This window comes from Ambystoma mexicanum, chromosome 8, assembly GCF_040938575.1.
Source record: "Ambystoma mexicanum isolate Mex_15411 chromosome 8, UKY_AmexF1_1, whole genome shotgun sequence".
NCBI lineage: Eukaryota > Metazoa > Chordata > Amphibia > Caudata > Ambystomatidae > Ambystoma > Ambystoma mexicanum.
The window spans coordinates 1,697,957,205-1,697,970,203 of NC_090929.1; positions in this window are offsets into that span (position 1 = coordinate 1,697,957,205).

Sequence of the window (12,999 nt, forward strand, 5' to 3'; positions counted from 1 at the left end):
CTCTCCCTTTCCGTTGCAGGAGAAATTATGTGGTATTAGCGCTCCTTACCACAAGTGAACGTTGCGCGGAGAATGTTGAGTGTCCAAAATTGTCCGTATTGTCTTTGTTTGCCGGTATTTATGTGGGGGAGTAGCGCTGCGTGTAGAAGCTAGCTACTGGTAGGTTTGCACAGCGCCTTCAATTCGAGCGCGCCTGGTAATGTCTCTCCATTTCCCTTGCAGGAAAAATTATGTGGTATTAGCGCCTCAAGGCCGGGTTCAGCGCTACTGGAGACTTGGTGGTTAGGTAAATTTTCACGGAGGCTTTTGGTAAGTATGCACCGCGTAGAAAGAGAGAGTGCAGTGAAATAAGTGTCCGCGTTATTGGAGCGAGCGCAATGAATAATGTCTCTTCTTTCTTACAGAGGTTTGTGCGCTCGTGCAACTAACCTGGATTCCAGCATCGCGGGCAGATTTGGTGAGTATGCGCAGCGTTACTGATGTGCGCGTGTTAAAGCTGTTCTTCTTTGTTCTTACAGGTGCCGGTGTAGAAGTCCCCTCTTGACTGGAGATAGCTGCGGCGTGGAGTAAGAACCAGGTAAGCTGAAGCTGAGTGATCCAGAGTGGGTAAGCAGAAGTAGGATGATCCGGAGCAGGTAGGCAGAAGCAGGATGATCCGGAGCAGGTAAGCAGAAGCAGGATGATCCGGAGCAGGTAAGCAGAAACAGGATGATCCGGAGCAGGTAAGCGGATGCTGGCTGATCCAGAGCACGGCAAGTGTGTTGCTGAGAAAGCTCACAGTAAGCAACACGAAGCACTGGAAGAATCTTGGGTGTGGCTTATATAGCCAGCCACACCCAAACACTAGAGAGCTCATGAGTTATCATGCACTTCCTGTTTGGCAACAGGAAGTGGTAACCAGGAAGTTACTACAAACACTAGGAAGGAATGAAAGGAGGGATTTGTATGGGCTCTTTGTGTGCCTATGCCAGGCCTGCCAAGCCTCCACCCAGCTTGCCCCAACTACCTTCCTGATACCCATGACAGGAAGATTAATGAAGTCAGGTGTGAGTGATTGTCAGTAATTGCCTGACTTCACCTGACCATAGTAGCGGGACATGTCAGGTACATTGCTCGGGTGTGAGTCTGTTTTCTCCCAGAGCGGGCTGTCCATGTGAACGTTTTGGAGAAGGGAAAGGGGTGGGTAAGGTTCTCACATATCGTACCTGGTAGGATGGGGCAAAGGGGGAGGGATAACGCGTCTCGCCATCCAGTGTCCCACTCCCACTCCACAAAGACTCCTCACCCACGTGATCCTCCTGCACCAAGGTGCAGTGTTCCTCCACACACCAGAGAACAATTGGTAACAATCTTAACAAAGACACATCAAGACAACGCTTGGTTTTCAAATGTCATGTAAAAGAAAAATATGTTTTTAGAAAGAATATATGTGATGTAAATGGGTTAAAATACTTAATCCAGGCCTCAAAATGTAGAAATAAGCATAAAATTAGAGCTTTTAAGTACTAGCAAAGTGTCAATTGTTCCGGACTATAAAGCAGAGTTACACTGCTGTGGTAAATATAGAAAAATACCTGTTGCTTCGTATTACCCAAGACAGTCAATCCTTCCGCTCTGTGAGTTGGTTCTAGCTGCCAACTCTGCCATCCCACATGAAATATGCTTACCAGGAAACTCAGGAACCTCTCTGGAACTACCCACCTATAGGGCTGGTATTAAAGGGTGAATTCAAGCTTATAAAAACCCACATATTTCCTGACAGCCAACCCTAATCCGCAGAGTAATTATTTAAAATTAGTTCTGAAATTTCAACAGGTGGCGTAGTGCAGTTCGACAACATCATCCTCAGCTCTCATGCACCTCCGCTCTCATGCTCCATGACTCCGGACATGACTTTGGTGTCTGTACTTATAGTACTTACTATGCGCCCCAGCCTCAGTTCCTATTTCCTGCAGGTTCAGCATGATTTGTCGGAACATTATCTCAAAATATTTTTAGAATGCCACTATGTCGGGCCCCAAACTGTCAGGTTTTTAACACAGAAGAGACTGCAGCTCCAAGATGTTCATTACCGGCCCACACAACATCTGTGTGTGGTGTCTGGAGGTGGACCATGACATGGAGCAACGTGCCTCGTGTCAGTCCAGGAAGCCGAACGCCTCAAGGGAATAATGCTCAGTGAAGTTGGTATTAGCTGGGCCCCCATCGAAGTCGCCAGCAGCCCTGACTGCTAAGTCTTTGGGGGCCAACACTGATGAGCTCCGAGCGGTGTGTCCCCAGCTAGAGCCGGGGGACACAGAAATCTCCACTACGTTGCAGAAGAAGAACTTCCAGAAGCAGTGAGCGCGGCTCGTCGGTGCTCCCGATGTGAGTGAGGGGAGCGAGCGAAAGCAGAAGAGTATTGCGCAAGCACCTGGAGGAACCTCTGTATACCGGTGAGTGACAGGGAGATAGCACTCATACCGGAGCGCTCTGGGGGCTTAATATGTGCCAAGGAAGTTTCAGAACAAATGGCTGCCTATAGTGAATGCATCTGGAGACAAGATGAACATTGAGCACCGAGAAAGTTGGCAAGTGCTCAACAAATATGGAATTTCGAACTAAAGAAAAGCTATGCACAATATATGAAAATTCGGCACAAGTGGAGAGAAAGTGATGAATGAAAATAAGGAAGCAGCATTTTTGAACAATGTGAAACCGCAAAGCCAAGTGCAAACCAGTAATGAGAGTTGGGGATGCACATGAAAGGCAAATAAGAAGCACTATTGGTTAGTGTGAAAGCAAGGTGGTGACAAGTAATAAACATCATGAAGGGAATTGTATGATAGGCACACGTTGGCAGAGTCAAGAGACTGTCAAGAAGAAACAGGAGTACAGATGGACTAATGTCACAAGTGCAAAGAGGAAACATGTGGTGACAAATTAGTTCAATGAGAATTAGTGAACATTATAAGGTGGCAAGGTTTATCGGTTGCGTGACGTGTGATGGGTGGACCGTGTGGTCCAACAACTGCTCCTAGAGCGAGGAAACCCTACTTGGAGTGAGCCAAGGAAAATAATCAGATTTAAGTTATTTTGCCTCATCAGTCTGAAAGTGACTAAAGAGAAGGTAAGCCAAGTGAATGGTTGGAAAGTCTGAAGGATGGCCATTCATGCAGAAATCTGACAATGGTGAATTAACTGTGAACTGTGTTATACTTGGGGAAGAAAAAAAACCAAGATGGTTTGGAAATGTGTTGTGCTCGGGGAAGGGATCCCCAAGGTTATTTGGAACTGTGTTGAATTGGGGAAGGGATCCTTGAGGTTATTTAGAAATGTGTTGAACTTGGGGAAGGGAACCCCAAGGTTATTTCGAACTGTGTTGATCTTGGGGAAGGGAGCTCCAAGACCCTTTTTTTGGAACCCTTTTGAAGCTGAGGAAGTAGAAGCTGAAAATAAGGAGCTAGAAGAAGCTCAGAACGTTACTTTGAACACTCTTTCTCTGGTTGCTGACATCCCTACACATTGTATATATTTTGTGAGGGCAAATATAGGTTTTGGACACAGACAGACTTTTGAGTTGAACTTTATGATACAGACTACCCTTAGTTTCTTTAGGTAGGGAAACCCCACCTGCGCATCGGACAGGTGAGGCCTTACTCCATCCTGACATTTGAGATAAAATAAAATAAAATGCTCTGTTTTAGAAAAGTGAATCTGTTGTCTGTGTCTTACTTCATGATGCCTTTGCAGCCCCAGCAGCAAGAAGTCGGGTGACTTCAGTGCCTGCGTCGGCCCATGCCTCAAAACCTCTTTGAGGTCTCCCCCCCGACACTTTGCTGATTGAGTGAAGAGACTCTGAGCATTAAAACAGGTGGCTGGAGATCACCTTCGAAGCTCGAGTGCTTCAGTTGGTCGACCGAGGTTACTGTCTTCCATTCCTCTGCAGAACTCCAGACAGGTCTCCTCAGACCCAGAGCCAGAGCTGAGGGAAAGATTTCACCTCATTGTTGGCAAAGGGAGCAGTGGAGGAGGTCCTAGCTCAAGAGAGAGGAATGGATTGGTAGTTTTTAACTTACTGCTATCCAAGAAGGGGTGTGGACTTTGTCCCATTCCGGATCTCAGGGGCTTGAACAAGTTCTCCTGGCAGGACAGTACAAGATGGCAACGTTGTGAGAAATTCTCCAGGATCTGCAATGCCAGGACTGGTTGGTGTTGTGGGACCTATAAAATGCCTACTTCCATGTGCTAATGCACCAGAGGCACAGGGAATTCCTGAGGTTCGAAATCGGCAAGAAGCATTTCCAGTTCAAAGTGCTTCCCTTTGGATTGACCTCTGCACCCAAGGTGTTCACCGAGCTGATGGCAGCGGTGGCGGCCCATCCCAGGAGGGACAGAGTCTATGTCATCCTGTATCTGGTGTCGTCCTGTACCTTGACGACTGACTCATCTGGTGCTGCTTCCTGGAGCAGATATCGAGGTGCCTTCGAGGACACTTGTTTGATGCGTCACAGTTCTGGCTTCTCCATGATGTTCCAGAAATAGCACACAACACCTACACAGAGGCTCCGATTCATCGGGGGAGACCTGGATATGTATGGGGCAAAGGTTTTCCCCAACGTAGAAAGAGGCTCCAGCATTGGTGAAATGGTCAGACTGTTCCAGAACGTGCACAATCTATCAGCCACAGCTTCCTCCTTTACCCCATGGCCACCTGCATTCTTCTGATGCCAGAGTGCAGGCATCAGATGTGTTCCCTAAAGAAGCTACTCTCTGGTCAATGGTCACGGTTTTCCAGTGAACAATTGGATGTTCTCAGGGTTTCAAGGACAGTGGACAACGTTCTGTCGTGATGGTGCAGCCAGGGGAATGAAATGGCAGGGGAACCGTTCTGGGTAACTAGTGCTAACTGTTCTAATTGAGAAAATTTCCCCAAAGGGGAGCTCTGGGGGATGCCTTTTCAGTCGGGTGGGGCCTTTGACTTCACTATGCATTAAACCCAATTCCAGTCATCTCATTGGTTCTCAGGAATTTCAGGAAGTTTTGGCTCGCCTGATCCTTCTTGAGAGACTAAGATAAGATGGCTGGGACTTGAGGCATGATGTATTGGAGGTGTTGCCGTCTACGCACAGACCTTCTACGGGCCCCATCTATGCGTGCAGATGGAGAACGTTTGTGTCATTGTGTAGGGAGAGAGGCACATGACCCGATATCGTGCCCCTTCTGGGTGGTCTGGGAGTTTCTGGTGTCCCTGGACATGTAGGGGCTACAGCTGGGCACAGGGAAAGGGTACCTGGGGTAGCCTGGCTTCTATTTCTCTTTTTAAGAGTCTACTGGTCCAGGGTTCTTTTTTTCAGGGCCTATGGTTCCCAATTCCTTAAGGGTTTGTGAATGTGTTAACCCCAGTTCAGTTTTTAGTCCTAACCTGGGATCTTTATCAAGCACTCTCTCTCCACTTGATGGCAGGTCCCTTTGATCCTTTTCACTATGTGTCGATCAGGTCTCTCACATTGAAGAAAATGTCTCTAGTGGCAATTACATCGGCCTGATGTGTAAGCAAGATGCAGGTGTGGTTGTCTAAGGGCCTACAGTGACCAAACAGACTTTATCTCGCTACATCATGCTGTGCACAGCTTAGTGTTACAAAAAGGTGGGCAGGGAGTACCATAGGAGTTTGTAGGCCCACTCCACAAGGAGGGTGGCTGATTCCTCTGCTCTGAAAAGAGTGGTGCCATTGAAGGACATTTGAAGGCTGCCATGTGGGCATCCTTTCAGACTTTCACAAAGCACTGCAGCTTATATCTGTCTAGGGGCAGAGATACCCGCTTTGGCATGGCCGTTTTGCAAAGCTTTCAGCCCGCCTCCTCCTCATCTACTGCTGTGGGAGTCTATCCTGATGAGGAATCTGTGTGAGGCTGCAATGCATTGAAGGGAAAATCTCTTACCAGTAATGTTCATTCTATGGATTCTCCTCCCACAGATTCCTCATCACTCTCCAAGCCTCCCCCACTCCTGAAAGTTTTCTTGTGGGTGAGTTCTAAGATGAGTTTAAAAATAAAAAGGGAAAGTGTCCAGGTGCAAAAATTGAGCCAGGATAAGGTACATGTGTTATTCTTGGTTATAGTTCCACACTTAAAAAAGTGGTTCCATTTTGTATATGTGTTTTCTTAACAAGGGAATCGATTCCCTCTGCTTCTGAGCACAGAGGAAAAAGGTGAGACAATGAGGTACGGGACATAGTGTGTACTTTAAGTATGAAAGCCGACATCACGTCTGGAGTCGAGGAGCATGAGAGCCAACGTGAATGAGTCAAGTTGCACTATGCCCTCTGTTTTTCCGAGAACAGCTGACGTTGGTGGATATCTATTGTAGGGGAGCAATGGCCACGAGGCCCTCCTCACCTACAGCTTCCTCCCCAGGTGAGGACCATGACTCGGTGGGCGCCCCCTCATGCCACCCGGGCCCAGGTGGAGGAGGGTTCACCCGCCGACGACATTGCCCACACGTACCCTTTCCTTGCATTTACCAAAAATTAGTTAGGTCTAGACGCCATCTTGCCTAGCAAACATGGTGTGAGTTCAGCACACTGTAACGAGGCCCCCACCTTTGGAGGGCCTTTCATGCATCTCTGCCGCCTCAGCAGCCATGGCAGATCCGCTGCGAGCGCGTTCCCATGAGAAAGTCGGAGATGAGCTAAACCCGAGATGCCAACACGGCAACATTATATTAGTAACAATGTGATATTGCACCCCGTATGACCCGGACCGCAAGGCCGGGGTAGCGAGGAAAAAAACTGAAGCATCACTATCTGAAGAAGGTAGAAAATAATTCAAGTATTGGTATTAATGAACTACCTCTGTTTAAAATGTGAACAAACTATAAAAATGTAACGTTATATGATATCCCTCCAGGTCTGGACTAATGCTGCTATAACCACGGAGAAAGATGTTGACCAAACGTGTGACCTTTATCTGTAAAAGTGTTTTTCAATAGTATGTAGAAACTTGAACTCATATATGTTTTTGAATCACCCAAAGCGGCGAGCATCAATCTCTGTAGGCCATAACCTAGATATCCCTCGTATAACGTCTAATGTACATACAATACGCACACAATGTAGTGAATATAATGTTAGGTAATGAAAAGGTACTGGAACCGACTGTATTAAAGAAATGTGTAACGAAATTGAAATATAAATGTGTGTCTAAATAACGTCAAAATAAGGCAGAACAGTATAAAACTTCTGCATTCACTGATCAGCAACGCACGAGGAAAACACCTTTGTGGATATATGCAAGGCCATTCCCTCTCCCACCCCACCAAGCCTGCCAGATAAAAAAGCTAAGACTTGTGCCGCGCTCCCTCACCTCCCCCAACCAAGCTGGCGTTACTTCAGAGAGTCAGAGGCCCCGGCGCCGCAACCAAGGCCACAGCCCGCCACCTGTGTTATTTACAGCACGGTAATAAACCCACGGTTGAACCCACTGATCTACCAGCACCCTATCATAAATCCCACGAACCCCCCAAGAATCCTGACCCCGCGCAAGGACGACCCCCATCATTGGGACAAGACACAGAGACCCATCTATATAATAACTTCTAACGCAGCAGACAGACATGTATCATTCGGCCCAGGCCCCAGAGCCCCGTCCCGCGACCTAAAATACCGGTCAATAGGACACAGGTAAATCTCACCCCAACCGACAACCACCAGACCTCTCACGAGGTGCATTCCTCATGTGTTGTGTTTATTTTATAAGATAAGCTGCTGAAGCGATTTATTAATGAACTTAAATGTCGTTTTTCTGAATAACTGCAGTGTGCATGGCCTAGGGCAAATGAGACAGGAAAGGTATTCGTCATTGTCACAGGCTGCCCCAGCACATCAACACCGCACGGATGACCTCAAGCCGGCCTGCCAGGCCCAACCCAACCCACGAGGCTGACCAGTGACGTCGACACGCCAAGACCAACCCCGCTGCAGCAACACCTATAGTTAGTCGACGCCACCCAATCCCAATTAACTTGTGCCCCCTATAGTGTTTAGGTGTTGATGACGTTTTTTGTATTAGAAATACGCCTGTCTTTGCTATTGTCAGACAGAGCGCTCTCGTAGGTTGCAGAGTTCTTTGCATGCCTTATTTTTGGATAAACTCCCACTTACGCTCACCCGCACTCTGTCTTGGCCTTATTCCCACTACGGGAGAGTCCCTTATTGTCTCTCATTGCGGGGAGGATCGTGCTGAATTGGGGGCGCTTCCCTTCAGTGGTGACCCCGATAGCGTGATATCTCCAAACTATTTTTCCTAACTCCTTCTTAACGACCCCCTTGTGGCACGAGAATCTCCGGTCGAGAAGGGATACGCACGGTGAGCCGTCTCCGGGAGGCCGCCCGCCAACGGCGACCGGCACAATAAGAAGTGCGCACTCAATGAGAAAGGGTACGGGATCCCGATTGGAAAAAAATCCCCTTTGAGTGCCGCTCGCCGGAGCCAGGGGCCGACCGTTGAGTTACCGGTGACGCCGCCTGGACGGACCCAGTTTCGGAGAGTATCGGTTCAAGACGGGCACGTGAGTACCGAGTGCGAGTGATCGTCAAGGGGAAAAGAAGGGGAATTGGGAATAAAAGAACGGGGACAGGCAGAGGAGAAGAACATCGGGGGTCTACTACAGACGGGTCTTGAAACTTTCTTTATTCTTTCTTTGCATATGGCCATTAGGAGTAAGAAATAAGTGACGTGGTAGAAGTGACGGAAACCTAGCTCCGAAAGGGGGTGGAAGGCGGCGCCGCATAGTGCTATCTAGACTAGTACTGGGAATATATGAAGAAGTGAGAAATAAGTTATTGGTGTCTAGCAAAAGGAGACACCGGGAATATTTTTTAGTGATTGTGCTCTCTCTCTCTCTATTTCTTTTTTTTTTCCCATTTCCACGGGGTAGGGGTTGAAAATGAGAAGGGTATAAAGTAGTTAGAACATCTTAAAAAGTGGGGACTCAGTAGTGGCACGTACAGACGTGAACACAGTAACCTTAGCAGGAAAACAGGGACAGCTGGCCAGGGAGGAAAGGGAGGAAAAAGACAAAAGTGTGAGTGGAAAGCATTGTGAAGGGTGCGCGCACCGTACGAGTGTTGGAGACGAACGAGTGGCCGCGAGGTGGTGCCAGAGAGTGTGGCCATAACCAGTACTTGATCAATTGCAAGTGAGATCACATAAGAGTGCCTGGGAATGGGAAGGAGATGAGATATGGTGAGCGAGAAGAGATTTGCACAGTGAATAACAGTGGGTGATAATTTTGAGAGGTCCGCTCTTGTCTGTGCCGTAAAGGTATACATACGCATATCTACACCTAATCAAAAGTAACGAAGGCAAACGCGGTAGCACTAGCGATTTAGAGGATGGGGGCTGAAACTCCCTTGTCACACATTTGTAAGAGCTTGCCGGGATATGCTGAACGCATAAATAAATATCATGATCAATGGTTAACAGAATTGAAAGGGGAGGGGTTACCCCAGATTTGGCCAGAAGGAGGGTCTTTTGACAAAAGCGTTCTTGATATGGTATGTACATGTATTCGCCTCAAGTATAAGGGGAAACAATGGCAGAATAGGAAGGAGATATTAGATCTTTGGAGATTGTTTGAGGAAGTACCCCCACCCAAAGCTCCAGCCCCAAATATTGATTTACCTTCCACCACAGACAATCCACTAATGATCCCGCGAGAGGAAAAGGAACAGCTAAGTACAGAACAACCTGCAGAAGTGGTTATGTTGTACCCAATATTACCTAAACCAGCCCCTGCAGCAGGATATAGCGACCCGATTTATGTGCCTCCCCCTTCGACCAGCACGCCACAAAGACCAACTGCACCCCCACCATACGAAAACACCAGAGAGCGCGCCCAGGGAGGCACACAGAGGGTGGACATAGAGAAGTTAACGAGTGACTTAGAGTCGAGGCTTACAGTGGCAAGAGATGAACTCTCAAGAATAAAAGACATATGTGAACGCACAGCATGCGCCCCCACACAATCTGGACGCACGTCTAGAGCGTCGAGCGAAAATAGACAAATTGAGGAGGGATGGAAAAAGGGGGAAATACTGTTCAGAATTGAGGAAGAACCGACCAGAATAATAGAAGTGGGGACAGCAGAAGGAAGCATTGGTGACGTCTCACGGGAGAGAGGGATCAGAGAGGATTTGTTATGTGATGTCAGAGGAGGAGGGGATGAGAGTGATAGATTGAGCATGGCAGTAGGAGGAGAAGGCGAGGAGCTAGATGGTGCATGTTCACTGGGGACTATAGAAGATGAATGGATGGGACGACTAAGAAATAGGGTGGGGAAGATGGCGTCATTGGAGTCGGTAGTGACTAAGGAAAAGGAAGCTGCAACGGCAAAAGGGAAATTACAACTCCCATTACTCCACAGAGGGGGCGGGAGGCCAAACTATATACCGTGGGCTCAGATGGACAAGGCTAATTTAATGAAATTACTACCACAGCTGTCAGGAGGGGCAAGCAAGTGGATATATGCATTTGAGAAACATACCGCTGGTATACCGCTGGCAGTAGGCGATGTGAAGAGCCTACTAGTGTCCGCAGTAGGGGATCAGGCAGACAGAGTATGGGCTAAAGCGGGTTTTCCAGCTGTAACTTTAGAGTGTGATCGCCATGATGGGGCTTCTTTTAACACCGTGCGAGCAAGGGTGTGGGACGCACTGCGGGAAACCTTCCCAGATACCCCTGATTTGCAGTCAGTAATGCAATGTACCATGAATGACGGGGAGGACGCTATGGATTACATTCTTCGGGTGCAGGAGATGTGGAGAGCGGAAACGGGTACGCCCTGGCACCAATCCACATCTCTATTTTACTTCATCATTAAGAGAGGGCTCCCAAAGGAAGTGCAAAAGGCACTAGATAAAATAGCAGGCGTTGAGGCAAAAGGCTGGCCGGAGATCCAAAGCATAATAGTACACCATTGTAAACGGATCAAAGAAAGAGAGAGGGAAGTAGCACAGAAAAGGTTGGCGGATGAGGCGAAGTTGGTGCAATCAAAATTGGTGAAGGTCGCAGCAGCGGTAGCGGGACTCCCACTCATACGGGAGGGAGAGGAAGGAGAGGAGGGGCAAATAGCAATACAAGGAAGAATAGCAGCGAATTGGGCAGGACAAGGGCAACGACAGTGGACAGAGCAGGAGCAGAACGGAGGTCCAACGTGGCAAGAGTGGGCCCCAAGAGGAGGAAGAGGTGGGTACAGGGGTCGAAGAGGAGGACAAGGGTATGGAGGAATGGGAGGAAATGGGTGGCAGGGTCCCAGAGGTCCACAGGGGAGCTGTTGGAATTGTGGGAGATGGGGGCATTACTCAAGAGAATGCAGGAGCAGACAAAACAACGGTTTCCAAGAGATAGAACAGTATGGACACCCCCATCCAGGAAGCCCTTACGGCCTCCCCATGGGACAATACCAGCAACCAGACAATGTAGTACAAAGGAGTAACGCACAACTACACGGACATCAGTACCGAACACAAACCAGCCCACAGAATAATGACAATGTGCACTACACGCCTGGTAACACTTTCGCCACAGTAGCTAATGGGGCACCCGCCCCCGCACCTTACAGTGGAGTGTCAGTTGTTTCGGGGAACATTTTCGATCAGGGGGGGGCAATGAGACACCCCGCATAGGACAGCCCACAGAGAGCACTTGCGTGTCCAGTACTGTCTACGACCCACAATGCATCAGAGGAACCATTGATAGGAGCGCAGATAGGAGACAAGCAATTCATATTCATGGTGGATTCGGGAGCGGAGAAATCATGCATTAGAGAGGGCCGGTTCCCGTTATCTAATAGAACGTTAGAGACGCAGGGGTTCTCTGGGGCTGTAATTGAAGTTCCTTACACAGAGGTCTTGGATGTGACAGTAGGGGGTAAAACAGTGAAAGCACCCTTACTGTCCTATGAAAACTCTCCCATCAACTTACTGGGGAGAGATCTCTTGAGCAAACTGAATATGACAATATCATTCACAGGGAGCGGCATCGTATGTTCAACGCCAGGCATATGCCCCCTCCGTATATTAGCAGTAATACACGGCCACACAATCATGAAAGAGATCAGAGGGGTACCAAAAAATGAGGAGATGTTTGTTGAAGGTATGAGAACATTGGCTCTCATAGTACCAGAACTAAAAAGGGTGGAGTGGAGGATCCCAGCAGAATTCCTTTTTCGTCCCATAGCAAGCCCTGACACTGCTCTTGGGGCAGTACTATCGTTGGATTTGCATGCAATACATGTATCAACAAACAGAATATGTGTGATTGGTATTGACATGGAAGGATGTGAGTGGCGGACAGTATTGTGTACAAATGCAAATATCCCGCTGAGAGAGCTCTCGGACGAGGAGCTATTTTCTGACACTGAGGGAGATGGTGAAATAGTGATGGAACTGGCAATGCCCTGCGACATTGTAGTTACAGCCAGACAAACTAAGGTTGAACTAATGGCGGTAGTAGGAGCACCGCACACATTTTTTGATGAAGACATGAGTTCAGTACCCACTAACTTATGGACTAATGGCCCCCACGATGTAGGGTTGCTGCATGAAGTTCAGCCTGTGGTGATAAAATTAAAACAGGGAGCAATACTACCCCGGGTAAAACAATATCCACTGTCGCGAGAAGCAGAAGAAGGGATCAGAGAGACAATAGAAGCACTGCTAGCACAGGGTATAATAGTGCCCTCAAACTCCCCATGCAACACATGCATTTACCCAATCAAAAAAGCGAAGGGGGGTTCATGGAGGATGATACAAGATTTACGCCCACTGAACGATGTGGTAATGAAGGAGTTCCCTTTAGTCCCGAACCCGGCGACAATACTGTGCAACATTCCAAAAGTAGCATCACACTTCACAGTAATTGACTTAAAAAATGCATTTTTTTCGATTCCCTTAGCAGAAGAGAGCAGGTACTTGACAGCATTTACATTGGGAGGAAGGAGGTTCGAACACTGCAG